The sequence below is a fragment of the Cebidichthys violaceus genome, unplaced genomic scaffold, assembly GCF_023349555.1.
Source record: "Cebidichthys violaceus isolate CVI_PGR_0920_01 unplaced genomic scaffold, fCebVio1.0.p SCAF_26, whole genome shotgun sequence".
Classification (NCBI taxonomy): Eukaryota; Metazoa; Chordata; class Actinopteri; order Perciformes; family Stichaeidae; genus Cebidichthys; species Cebidichthys violaceus.
Window position 1 is genome coordinate 2,095,757 of NW_027176439.1, and position 12,628 is coordinate 2,108,384.

Genomic DNA, 12,628 nt, shown 5'->3' on the forward strand with positions numbered 1-12,628 from the left:
TGGAAAGTAACAGTACCTAGCGTGGGAATCCAGTCAGTCTCAGTATTAATAAGCTAATGTTCGGCTAATAAAGTTAGCAAAAGACATTTTTCTACATAACACCACGGTCACAACAAACATATCGCCTCAGAAATGACACAAGCAACACAAGCAGGCTTTAGCTAGTTCAAGATAAAAACATGGCACAAATGGAAAGTAACAGTAGCTACCTAGCGTGGGAATCCAGTCAGTCTCAGTATTAATAAGCTAATGTTCGGCTAATAAAGTTAGCAAAAGACATGTTTCTACATAACACCACGGTCACAACAGACATATCGGCTTAGAGATGACACGGCGGCCACACAACACAAAGCAGCACAACACAAATAAGAAGTAGTTATATCAGCTCTTACTGTGTGTAGCTCTCCTTCTGTGTCCTCAGCTAGCTTCAAACGTCTGCAGACCAGATGAAAACCGCGGCTGAAATGAGTCCAACGAATTAGCTAGCTAGCATTAGCAGTGTTGACAAAAAAAATACGAAGTTTGGTTCATAACGAAATCTCCTCAGCTGGTGTCGTCTCTGCAAGTTCCTCTCTCGAAATGAACACAAGGCAGGCCTCGAGACCTCATGACTTGATCAATTTGCCAATTAAATGAAAACAAAAATTTAAAAAATGGTTGTCACCTGGCAACGAGCTCTGAGCATGCGCATTGTTGTTTTCCAAAACTACTGGGGGTACGTCCCAAGTCTCTTAATTGCATCCCCGTTTCCTTCACTTGCGTCCTTTCCTTGCGTCTTAGTCCCTCCCACCAGGGATGCATGGAGGAAACCATGCGAGGAGAGAGGAACAGTCTCAGAGAGGATCCAGGCTCTCAAAATGATGCCAAACTGCTGTATATGGATATATTGAACACTATTAGTGATAAAATAAGTGAAATATATAATTATATAGTATATAAAATTACAATGGTACAGCTGGAACAAGATTACATTTTGGTTGACCTCATCTGACCTCTCTGTACTAGATCAAGATGTACTAGATAAAGCTTCACTTTATCAAAGTAAAAATTTGTATAGAGACCCTAAACATATAGTTCTATGATCTGGGAGAGCTTGAAAGCTCGTATCTACATAATTTCTAAAAAGAAATATCCTGAAATTGCTTCTTTTTTTCAGTCGAAAATTTGAATTTTCAATTTGTGCTGTGTGCCTTCTTAATTTACTCTTAACCAGTAACATATATACTGATATTTACACATATCAACACATCTCACAAGTGTTAGGGTTATTTTAATACAAAAATTATTAAAATAGCCCTTACCGTTGCAACGCTACACTCATTATCCTATGGGTATGCTATTTTCGAGCCGAGGGCCTAAAAATAGGGCTAGGGTCCAAGAGGTTTTAAGAGACATGAGCCGTCCTTTCCTCTGTTTGAAATTCAGATTGTGACGTCATTATTAATTAACCCAAAATATGATTATGGTTTCTCTTGAATACTGGAATAAATGTATTAGGCTCAATGTTTCAGGTTAAATTTAAGGTATAAAACCCTCAGGACTGATCAGTCTCACGTGACTGAATGAAATGATGATAAATGATGTAAAAAGCTCTCTGACTTTAATTGTTTCCATAATAAAAGTTATTGAGGGAAATATCAGATCATGAAAAGACAAATCTTTCTAATAAATGAAGAAAGTTCTTTGTGGTCCATTGTTCAGACCACAATGAACATCTATTTAAACCAGACGGTGAATCAGAAAACATATCAAATATTAAAGCTGCAAGCAGCATTGATCGGGCCCTCGCAACTTCACGCACGTCGAGGGTACTGGCAGGACTCTGGATGACGCGGCCATGCATTTCTGTGACCATCATACACTGCGTGCACGAGTTAAACAGTATTTCCTGCCTCAACCAGCAGCGTAGCAAGATCATGTTGCCAGTTCTTAAGCCTCAAATGTTTTGAGTGTACCTCCAATACAATCATAAATGTAAGCCTGTTAAGATCATTAAGAAAATGAATATGTGTGAATGTGTTTCAGTGTTTATAAAATAACAGACCGTCAGGTTACTGGGATGGGGTTCAACTCCCTGCAGTGTCCTGCTGATTGTATTTGAACTTACATGAAAGTTAACAGAACAGTATTGTCATTTGCTTTTACTTTAACACTTTAATTTAACACTGTTTTCATTTTAAGCTCTTCTATAACTTTAGATTGTAGTGCGAAGCATTCATTGTAACATTTAACGTGATTTTCATGTAGAAGCTCTGGACAGATCATTTATACTAATGCCCACTGACATGGTTTGAGAACCACTGTTGTCTAACTTTTGCTCTCCATGCATCTTAGTTTGCACATATTTAGATCAGAGAAGTCTTTTTCTCATGGTGTGCCCACGAACCCTTTAAATAAATTCAGTGTTTGGGCTGCTGTAATTAAAGAATCCTGCTTACTTCTGTGGTTGCCAGTAGGTGGTGCTATGACTATGAGTTAATATTGGCATGCAAAAGTCCTAAAATCATGACGGTAATCAAGCATGTCAAGTTTGGGACAGTTTTGTCAAAGTACAGTTGAGTTACAACAGCTTGGTGGATGATGGCGAACCATGTAAAAGGGCCGCTACACCAAGTCCATGTTGTTTGATGAAACCTCAAGCTTTTAGTAACTTTTAATCGCTACGGTCTTTAGATTGTTCTGACCAAATTCTAAGTTGATCGGATTAATTCCCTAGGAGGAGTTCGTAGTACAGCACATGGAAATGGAAAAAAACAGAGGAAATTCATACAAAATTCAAAATGGCTGACTTCCGGTTGGGTTTAGAGCATGAACCCCTAAGACTTTTTGTTAAGCCTACATGTGATACATCTGCTTACCAAATTTTATACAGCTAGGTGAAACGTACTGCGAGGGCTGCATCGTCCAAAAATTGTAGTGGGCGCTATCGAGCCAACTTGCCGCTCTGAAGCATTAAAATCACATCAGATAACTACATTCAGGATTTAAATGTGTTTGACAAGTTTGGTTACGTTTTGAGCATTTTTAGCCCCTCAAAAACACTTTTGTTTTTCGTGGCGAAGAATGCGTCGCCACGGCAACGGTCTTTCACGAAACAACAACCTTTGAGTAACTTTTCATCACAAAGATCTTTAGATTGTACTGACCAAATTTGAAGTTGATTTGATTAATTCCCTAGGAGGAGTTCGTTAAAGTAGAGCGCCTGGAAATTGAAAAAACGACACTAGAAATTCATACAAAATTCAAAATGGCTGACTTACGGTTGGGTTTAGGGCATGGCCCCAAGATACTTTTATTTAAGTCCACATGTGATACATATTCCTACCAAATTTCATACATCTAGGTCTAACGTACTGCGAGGGCTGCTTTGTCGAAATATTGTAGGGGGCGCTATTGAGCCGACTCTCCACTCTAGAGCAATAGAACCATAACATGTAACTAAACTTTTGACTTTAAATCTGTGTGCCAAGTTTGCTTATGTTTCAAGCATTTTTAGCCCCTCAAAAGCATCTTCGTTTTTCACGGCGAAGACTGCGTCGCCACGGCAACGGCGTTTGACGAAACATCAAAAGCTTCATGAACTGGCATTATGAACTTCTTATATTTGTGTGGAACTAATTTGATGTTCATCAGATTTATCTACTAAGAGAAACATGCCAAAGTATAGAGACTTTTACTTCCTGTTACCAGTAGGTGGCGCTATGACTATTATACAAAATTGTTCTGTAGATGTCTTCAGGACCACAGACTCATCAAACATGGGAAATCTGGTAAAGGTCTGATGATGCGCAGTTTATTTGTTCACGGCGAAGGATCGAAATTCGCAGAGCCGCCACGTCGCCACGCTTCGACAACTTCCTACAATTTTCACAATGAAGCATTATCAAGGTCTTAAGGCTTTTGTGACAAAATTTGAGAGGGATCCGATTAATCTGTGAGCAATAGGGTGTCAAAGTACACAACGTATGACTTCCTGTTGCCACTAGGTGGCGCTATTACTATGATTCAAAATTGTCATATACATGTGTTCAGGGTCAGGATGTTATGACATATGAGAAATTTGGAGCAGATTAGGCAATGTACAGCCGAGTTACAACAACTTCCTGTTTCATGGCGAATGGTGTGCCGCCACGCCACGGACACATAGTTCGATAACTTTTTGATCTTTGAGTACCGTTTCACTGCCAAGGTCTCAAGAGCATACTGACCAAATCTGAAGGCAATCGGGTTTAATCTCTAGAAGGAGTTTGTTAAAGTACGGCGCCTTGAAACGGTCCAAAAACGTCATAAAATTCAAAATGGCCGACTTCCTGTTTGGTTTAGGATATACCTCCTTTTGACTTTTTTGTACGTCCCATCACGTTCCACATACCTACCAAATTTCGTACAGCTAGGTGAAACCCAAAGTTGGGGCTACTCTGTAGGGGGCGCTATCGAGCCAAAATGTCATGCCGCAGCTGGACACCCCAATAATACTGGAATTTTCACCACGATTGAATTTTGTGCCAAATTTCAAAAGATTCCCAGTATCCCAAGCACCTCCTTTTTGCAATGAAACTGGTACGATAATAATAATAATAATAATAATAATAATAATAATAATAAAAAACATTAGAATAACAATAGGTCCTCCGCTCCGACTACGTCGGTGCTCGGGCCCTAATAATAAAAAACATTAGAATAACAATAGGTCCTCCGCTCCGACTACGTCGGTGCTCGGGCCCTAATAATAATAATAATAATAATAATAATAATAAAAAACATTAGAATAACAATATGTCCTCCGCTCCGACTACGTTGGTGCTCGGGCCCTAATAATAATAAAAAACATTAGAATAACAATAGGTCCTCCGCTCCGACTACGTCGGTGCTCGGGCCCTAATAATAATAATAATAATAATAATAATAATAATAATAAAAAACATTAGAATAACAATAGGTCCTCCGCTCCGACTACGTCGGTGCTCGGGCCCTAATAATAATAATAATAATAATAATAATAATAAAAAACATTAGAATAACAATAGGTCCTCCGCTCCGACTACGTCGGTGCTCAGGCCCTAATTACAGCTTTATTGACTAACATATTTGCAGCCATACCTGCTGGAGAGTAAACTGTATAAATTAAACATAAAAACAAAACGAGGTTGAAATAAACAGAAAGGTGCGATGGGAATTAAGTATATTAAAGGAAATCATGTTAAAGCCTGTCTCCAATAAACTTCTTAAGAAGTGATTTATGACACTGACGTTTGTCTGCAGCGAAAGCTCCTTAGGCAGATCAAAGCTGAGTGCTGGCAGAGATGGGCAAGAATTTAAAAGCTGTGTGTTTGCAGAAGAAGAGAAAGCTGAGAGACGGCCCAGAAGAGGCAAAAACATAGTACATGTAAATGGAAAGCATTTAGATGATGACCATTTAATAAATGTACTACTTTTAAAAATCCCACAGTCCTCTGCTATAAACTTTCACATACTGCCCTTGCTGACTTTTTGAAGGGTTTACTTCCAGTTTCACTACGAGTAACATTCCCAATGTTATCAGCCTACCTGGTCTTCCAGAAAAAGAAATCCCTCATTTCCTTTAAAGCGGTTATATACCAAGAAACTATTTCTGAGAAGCCAAAATCTCCAACTGGGTTTTTTTCTGTTCTTTGCACCTTTTCATCCCATCACAGGAAACAGGAACAGAAGGTTATTTTTGAGATCGTTTTTCAGTTTCTCCCTGCTGCTGCTTGCAATGAACAGAGTCGCCGCTGGCAAGACGAGGACTGAACACAAAGGTCCATTTTATGCCAATTCATGTATATTAATGCACTCGAGTTCCCCAGAATTTTTTCACCTTTCCATCAGCAGACGGTTTTAGCATTAATGCACCTACAGTAGGCCAGTTCAAAGCTGCAGTCCATGTCAAAAGAGCTTGGACCTCGCTGCTCAGGTCTGGCTGCTAATGAAAAATTGAATAATCAGATTGAAATACCCCTCGAGGAAGAAGTGGCAGCTCAAAGTGTCCTTAAAGAGCCTGGAGTGTGTGGGTTGGATAAAAAGTAAAGTCTATTGACCCCAATATGAACCATCTATCATTCTCGTTCTCCTCTACTGCGGACGGAGCTCAAAAGAAAGTCGATCAAACTCTTAACAGTTCATTTTGCAATATGAAGTTTTCATTTATGTCACAGTTTCTCATGACAAAACCCTTTTTCAACCCAATCACCCCAGCTAACCCTTAAAGAAAACTTTAAGTTGGTAAAACCTCACACACCCAGTCTGTTTGTCCAGACTGGGGATGATCTTTACAGATTTAAACGTTGCCTAAAGGAGAAATAAAAATAAACCTTTTGAAACTGAACAGTGTGCAGCGCCACACTGAAACATATCAACAACTCCTGGATGGATTGTCGTGATTATGTTCCCCACAGGATGCATTTCCCATCGTCCTATATGCATGAAGCTCCAGCATAAGCTCAGTCAGGATACTCTTGCATGCCTAAGCTCGTAGTTTAATTCTCATGCATCTGCCAGTCACTCCTCTCACATGCTCACTCATTATTTCCTTGCTGTTATTGTTCAGAGCTGTCAATCATGATATCCGCTGTTTAGATCAGCTGGTGTCTTCCATTACATTACATTACATTACAGTCATTTAGCAGACGCTTTTATCCAAAGCGACTTACAATAAGTGCATTCAACATTGGTAATCGAAAGAACTACTAGTCACCAGAAGTCATAAGTACATCTCCTTTTCCAAACAAGCATCTAAGAGCATGAAGCAGAGCATAACTCAGAGCCAAAGTACAGTGCAGAAACAAGAAAAACAGTTAGTGCTATAAGTAATACGAATACAATAAGTGCAACAAGCTAGTATGAATACAATAAGTGCTAAGTGGAAGGCTCAGGGTAGCACTTCCTGAAGAGGTGGGTTTTCAGCTTGCGCCGAAAGATGGGCAGCGACTCTGCTGTCCTGACGTCAGTGGGAAGTTCATTCCACCACTGTGGGGCCAGGACAGAAAACAGACGTGACCGGGTCGATCGGCCGCAGGGACCTCTGAGCGACGAGGCGACCAATCGCCCCGAGGCAGCAGAGCGAAGTGGTCGTACGGGGGTGTAGGGCTTGACCATGGCCTGGAGATAGGAAGGAGCTGTTCCTTTCACTGCCCTGTAGGCTAGCACCAGAGTCTTATTAAACTGGATGCGAGCTCTTACAGGTAGCCAGTGTAGAGAACAGAGAAAGGAAGTTGTGTGGGAGAACTTGGGGCGATTGAACACCAGGCGAGCTGCGGCTTTCTGGACAAGCTCCAGAGGTCTGATGGCCGACGCCGTGGCTCCGGCGAGTAGAGAGTTGCAGTTGTCCAGGCGGGAGATGACAAGAGCCTGGATGAGAACCTGCGCCGTCTCGTCAGTGAGGAAGGGACGAATCCTCCTGATGTTGTAGAGCAGGAATCTGCAGGAGCGTGTAATGGATGAAATGTTTGCTGAGAATGACAGTTGGTCATCCAGGGTCACACCCAGGTTCCTCGCAGTCCGAGTTGGTGTCACCACGGTATCATCAATGGTGATGGACAGGTCCCGGTGCGGGCAACCCTTCCCTGGGTGGAACAGTAGCTCAGTTTTGTCTAGGTTGAGCTTGAGGTGGTGTGTTGTCATCCACTTCGAGATGTCAGCCAAGCACGCAGCGATGCGCGTCTCCACTTGGGTGTCACCGGGGGGAAATGACAAGACCAGCTGGGTGTCATCGGCATAACAATGGTAGGAGAAGTCATGCGAGCGAATAACAGAACCCAGAGATGTTGTGTAGAGCGAGAAGAGAAGGAGGCCCAGGACTGAACCTTGCGGAACCCCCGTAGTCAGCATGCGTGGTTCCGACACGGCCCCCCTCCAGGTCACCTGGTAGGATCGACCCGTCAGGTAGGATGCAAACAGGGAGAGTGCAGAGCCTGAGACGCCCATCCCCTCGAGGGTGGAGAGGAGGATTTGGTGGTTCACAGTGTCAAACGCTGCAGACAGGTCCAGGAGAATCAGGACAGAGGAGAGAGAGTTAGCTCTCGCGGCGTGAAGCGACTCTGTCACCGCAAGGAGGGCCGTCTCTGTCGAGTTACCCACTTTGAACCCGGACTGGTGGGGGTCCAAAAAGTTGTTGTTCCATCCAATTGCACAACGAAACAATTACATCTATCATCCAGCTGCTGTCTCTGTTTGAATATGATCGTTTCTCTACCTTCAGCACGTTCATGCTGCTGTTACGCACCCCTCCACCTCCCCATCTCCGCCCAGTCTTCAGAGATCCATCAGCTTCATCAACTCATCATTTTATCATCCACCACCACCACCAGTGCCTGGACTCCACGGGGGGATTTATCTTGCTGCTGCTCAGGGCAGAGTAGAATCCATGCGAAAGTAATGTCTGAGCTCCAGAGGAACTAGAGTTTGAACAGAAAGAGGACTCAGGTCCCATCAGAGCTGAAGTGGACCAGAAACAGAACTGAGTCCAGTTTCTGCTGGTCCCCGTTTAGGTCCACTTTAAGAGGACTGGGTGTGGTTTGTTGAAGAAGGACTAATAATAACAGTCAGCTGGAGAACTACTTCACATTCTACTTTTGAGACTACGTCAGCGGAATTTCACCTCAGGATTTCTTTGTTTTATTAATTAATCTAAAATTGTATTTAACTAACCAGTTCATAACTGGGTGGTCTGTGTGGACAGATTCAGATTTAGTAAGACAATCACTTTGAGACAGCAACCAGGGAGATGTAACCAAAAGCATCAAAAGCTGACTTGACAGTGAGGTAAAGTCAATTGTGCAATTTATGGTGCACTGTCTGCATGTCTGTGGCCATTCATCATCAGCCTTCTGCACATTTACACCCATCAAACTACACAACTCCTGTCCACATCTCTTTGTTCAGCTTCATACTGAAGCTTTAAGCCCTCTGTGGTGTTATAATCAGGAGGAGCCGTCAACGCGATGAAAGCTGCAGCAGCTATCAAAGCTGAGTTCAGAACTCGATCAAATCAAATCAAATACATCAAATATCTGCCTTTGAGGCATTAGACCCAGTGAGTCACCTATTATTCAATTAACCAAGGTCATCAAAAAGTTGTATCAATTAAACATGGGAAACTTCAGTGAATACTAATGCTTTTCAGAATTGGACAGATAAATGTAAGATCTGAACTAGAGTTGTTCCGATACCAGTATCGCAAATTACTCCGACAACGACATTATCATATCAAATATCAGGTGATCTCTGCTACACAGGAACAACAACAACACCTGTCACTCGCTACTCAATCCGTACATCCTGTCCAATACGCAAACAACTAGACCTGTGACTAAACTCTCCTGTAGTCTATTTCCTCCCTAAATGCTATTATGAAGCACATTGGCAAGTAAAAATGACGGGTTGAGAGGTTGTTGTTTTTTTTTAATCAAAGCAAATATGATATATAATATATACAATATATATATATATATATTTTAATATATTGGAAAATGGTAATTTTACTTTTCCCTTACTGAAGGCTTTATTTTACAATAATGTGGTTTAAAATATATATAGGAGTTTATTGCCAGTGTTGAAACTAATTTAATTTATCATTTACTTGTTCCATTAAGTTCCAACACCTCAGGGTTTCCACAAGTTTGACTCTCCCTTCTAATTGGATTCATGCTTAATGAGTGCGTGTATGTCCTTCCTCAGCAGTGTTTGTGTTTACTGTCATACTGTAAACATGTGGCGCTGCATGTGTCGCAATCAGCATTCCGTTACATTATTCTTTTTTTTTTAAATAAATAAAAGACTATTGACATTTCAAAGAGAGCAGCTGGGAGAGATCGGGAGGGGTGCGACTGAACCATTAGCCTGTTCATCCAGCTCTCATCCCACCCCCTTCTCACCCGACGTCACCACAGTAAATAAGCTACGGAGGGGTTCGGCTGTAAATCCTCCACTTGCGCTCCGAGCGGCTGGCTGAGCGCATCCTGGAACACATGAAGCGCATCGCGGAGACGCACATGCAACTGGACTGATACTGAACCCAGAAGGCGGACGGATCGTGCCTTTTTTCCCCCCTTTTTGCCATGCTCTTGTCTGTGTGTTTTTTTTCTCTTTGTTCTACGTATGTCTTATTTAGAGGAAAGTGGACCTTTTTTTTTTACTTTTTTCCCCGTCTTTTTTCCCCTGTCGCCAGCTTGATTTGAAATAAACCAAGGTAAGACGAGTTTATTAGCTTAATTTGGTGTCAACACAGTGCATATTAAAAAAAAAAAAGTTAGTTATCACAGGTCATCAAGGCACAGAGCTTTCAGGACAGTAACTCTAGTGTTAAGGTGCGCGCTCGTCCTGTTCTCCATCCCGCTCGGTGTCCAGACAGTGTTATCCGCTTTAATTAATGCACTGACGCTCCACACAGAGACCTCTTTGTCCAGGACTGGTCAGTCATGCGCGTTTTTGTGCACAGTCAGCTCCCTCAAGTTTCCATCATGTGCTGAAATCTGACGCGCAAAGTTCCCGACAGAGGAGAACAATCAGAAGCAAAAATCAGCCCTGGGGGGGAACCGTTCATTTTCCACCAGCGCGCGTGTAAAGTGCAGCGACTGCTATACGCGCGCAATATGCATTACTCCTCCGGCACAGGTCCGTTTGTTGTTCATAGAAGTGAATCAATAAAATCATTGTTTGCGCGCGGACTGAGAGGCAACTCATATCGGTTATTGGAGTCTGTGCGTAAAGCTGGCTGAGGAGAGTCTGGGGGCATGATGAACTAGAAAATACTGTATTACTCATCTCACGGTTTCTTTTGATAAAACGTGTGTCTCGACCATACGTGAGATTTGAATATATATATATATATATATATATATATATATATATATATATATATATATATATATATATATATATGCCATCTAAACATCCTCTGGTCTCTGACCCTGGTCGTTTCCATTGTATTACATGCAGATGTGTTTCACGCAGAGGAAAGTGTGCACAGTGAAGATCTGGGGGGAAAAACCATGGATGTATGCTGACATTGCAGTGGTTATTTTCTTAAATGCAGCAAAGAAAAAAATTGACTGAAATATCAAACATAAGCACACTGCAGTGTAAAATAAAGACACAAAGAGGTGAAATAGGAGTGGGGTGAATATTGTAGAGGGCTTGTGAACTTGCACATTCTGGAATTTGCCTGCTGTCTCCCCTTTTTTTACATATAAATTTGATGTGTATTTGAAGCTTTCACTTTCATTCTCCAATACTCAAAGGTGAACGTCATCTTAGGTAGATCTGGAAAGTGTAAACTTAAAGCCCTTTTGTAAGCTGCCAATATTAGTTAGACTGAAGTAGCGTGATAACATCACGACATAAGCAATGCCTGTGTGTGTGCGCTGTTTACGGCTGTTCCAACCGATCAAATCGGGGAGGAAAACAAGGGCTTCTTTCGAGTCCCGAAAATAGTTGTACACAAAGGTGAGAAGTTTAAAAAAACTCGACAGGCATGGTTCAAAAACCCCCGTCTAAAGTCTGGAGGAGCGGAGGAATTGTGCTAACTGCATAGCTAGCTAAAACTGCCGAAAAATACAGACCATGGTGATGATATCACTGGAAACATAATCAGACAAATCTGTGATATTATCACCCTGTGGTGTTTGTTCTGTAGCTAGTGTTTTGCAGTTTTACTCGCTAGCTAGTTAGCTGCTGGGAGGTAGCTATCAAAAACTGCAAAAGACTAGCTGCAGAACAAACCAACGGGTGACAATATTGCAGATGTGTCTGGCTATGTTTCCGGCGATATCACCACCATGGTCTGTGTGTTTTGTCTGTGTTTCTGTCATTTTTTTATGAGGGAGAAAGCTAGTTAGTTAATAACTACCGGGAAATTTCTTTTTAGCGATGCTAGCTACCTCGGAAAAAAACAAGGTGTTCAATGCTATTTTGGTTCACCAAATAATTGTAAGCCTTTAGACTCTGTATACGCCTATATTAGGCAAGCCTTATAGGAGGTCTGGAGCCTCCATCTGAATTTCGTGCGTCATAACAGTCACGTGATTGCAAACAAGCTACATGAGTCTGAAGGGAAGTCTCTCAGGCCTGCAGTCCTGCTTACGGTACAGTAATGTTGGTCTTATGACCATTAATGAACAGGCTATTATGGTTAGTTAATGAGGTTAAACTGACGTGAGTCATTTTTAACTAACGATGTTGTGATTAGTTTGAGTCCCTTAAGAGTTTATTCTCCACAGGGAATTCGAGCAGCAAATTTAAATAACATGAAATGTCATATGTGTAATATTTTGCATTACATGTTTTCAGTGGACCATTTAATTGTTTCCATATTAAGATAGCTAAGTCAACTACAGCGTAATATTTCTGCATATTGCAGTAATCTGACATATGATGATATGCTGATAAACAATGTAGTATTTAAAAAGAGTCCAGTTCAGCGCTCACAAACCTACCAGGGCTACATTACATCACTTCTCTCAGAACAATGAGGGCAAAACAGCATAAACAAACTGTTCAAACCAAATATTCTCTGGTCTATCCATTTTCTATCCGCATATCTGTTGCCGAGTCGAGGGGGTGGCAGGCTTAGTAGGGTATTCAGGCTTAGTAGTCTCTCTCTCCAGCAACG